This window comes from Nannospalax galili, unplaced genomic scaffold (assembly GCF_000622305.1).
Source record: "Nannospalax galili isolate Female #2095 unplaced genomic scaffold, S.galili_v1.0 scaffold128, whole genome shotgun sequence".
In the NCBI taxonomy this organism is placed as follows: Eukaryota; Metazoa; Chordata; class Mammalia; order Rodentia; family Spalacidae; genus Nannospalax; species Nannospalax galili.
The window spans coordinates 6394852-6396638 of NW_008360322.1; the positions used below are offsets into that span (position 1 = coordinate 6394852).

Below are 1787 nucleotides of genomic sequence, written 5' to 3' on the forward strand. Positions count from 1 at the left end.
CACCTTTCGCAAACTGAGCTTGGACAGACATCAGGTTGCCTTTAACTGACCCCTTCCAAACAAAGCCATCCACAGTGTTCCTGAAACTCTGGCTGCTGGTTGTGTGTGTTGGTCACCTTGCCCACAGTTTACTCGGAGCCAGCATCAGGAGCCCTGCTCTGCCGGCTCCTCTTTCCCTTTTGTGGACTGAGACAGTGTCATCAATCCACAGCAGTCTCCACTGCTATTGTAATGTTTGTAGCTTCACAGCCCACAGGTTCCCATATTCTCAGTTCTTTCATGTCCACCAAGGTGCCAGCCTCACCATTTGTATCCCAGGTTTCAATCCTCCCATGTATGCTTAGCCCGAAGGGAAGTAAAAAGATGGGTGGTGCTGGTCCAACAGGTCTGGATCAGGGTACAAGGGATGACTTCTAAAGCCTGGGCAATGGGCCTGTATGGCTGTTATCCCACACCAGTCATGACCTTGGACTTTTCTGTCAAGGCATGGGCCTCAGCCATCTCAGAGACTCCACCAGTTCACACTAGCTGAACCAGGAAAATACTGGTAGCTCAGCACGCTTGCGTGGCATGCTAGAGGTTGTGTTCTACTTTCCGGAGACTCTCTTTGCTGGCCTTTCTAAGGAGAATGGTGCAGGCCTTTGGGTATTCACATCAGTGATGAATGTGAACTCCTCACCTCCAGTCTCCTTGATTTCCAATAGGACTGTTCCTGTTCCAACATCATCTCTCAGTTCATCTGGTCAGCTGATTATCCCTGCCCCACAGGCTCTAGCAGTGTCATCTTGTCTTTCTTCCAGACTCGGTGAATGGCCGGAATATTGGTCCACATGAGGTAGTGTTGAGCTAAGTCTGAGATGCCCTTTTCTGTGATGACTATATTGGGAGTTAGTGGCTAATGTCCTCACAGAGCTGCTAGATGAATGCTTCTTCCACTTGCAGGATGAGAGTGAAGTGTTCCTCCCATGTAATCACAATGTCAGTCTGGCTTTCTCCCTTCTTGTACACCAGAGAAGAATCCAGTAGCACAATGTGATTGTTCTTGATATAGTAGTGCATTTGTGGATGGGTCACATCCTTGTTAATAATGAGTCCATATAAGACACATGAGTCTTTAATGATGCTGCTGGGTATCTTTTCCACCCTAGTGTATTTCTTGATGTCAGTATCCTTTTGACCATTCTCTTCAAAGTGCATGATCTTGACAGCATCCAAGGCAATACAGCAAGGCAAAGAGGAACATTGTTTTTGTAGTGATGGAGCTATTGATGATGTTTAGCATCATATCATGGTTATTGACATCTATAGGCATACTGATTTTCTTCAGAGTGCTAATAATATCATCTAATGCCATGTGGTAAGCACTGATCACGACTGTTGGGTGCATCTGCTGCACTGGGAAGTGCTCAGTCACAGGCAGTATTTCTCCCACAAGAATAATTATTGATATGGCTCCACCTCCAACCACGTCATTGTGGATTTGGTTGATTTCTGTCATGGAATTGGCTGCTGGATGTTGGACTTGAATCTCTTAAAGGATGTTATAGAATGCTTATCTTCACTTTACTTAATTTTATTTATTAATTCACAATTTAGTTCGGTATTTTGTAACAATCTGCAGTGTATAAGAAAACCACAATTTATAACTAGATGTACTAGGAGAAATTTTATGACTTCCACATAATTCAAAGGTTGTTTTTAATGCATTTTTGCAATTAAGTAATTAATATTTTACACAGTTTTGAAGCTTTCTTTTAAAGGTTTAAGAATAAAGAAAAAGGATTTGA

The 1787-nt window shown here is 43.2% G+C and overlaps 1 pseudogene; it reads right to left on the reverse strand.

Moving 5' to 3' along the window:
* Positions 1-200: 200 nt before the first annotated feature.
* Positions 201-1787, reverse strand: part of LOC103727444 — a 9187-nt pseudogene continuing 7600 nt past the window's right edge.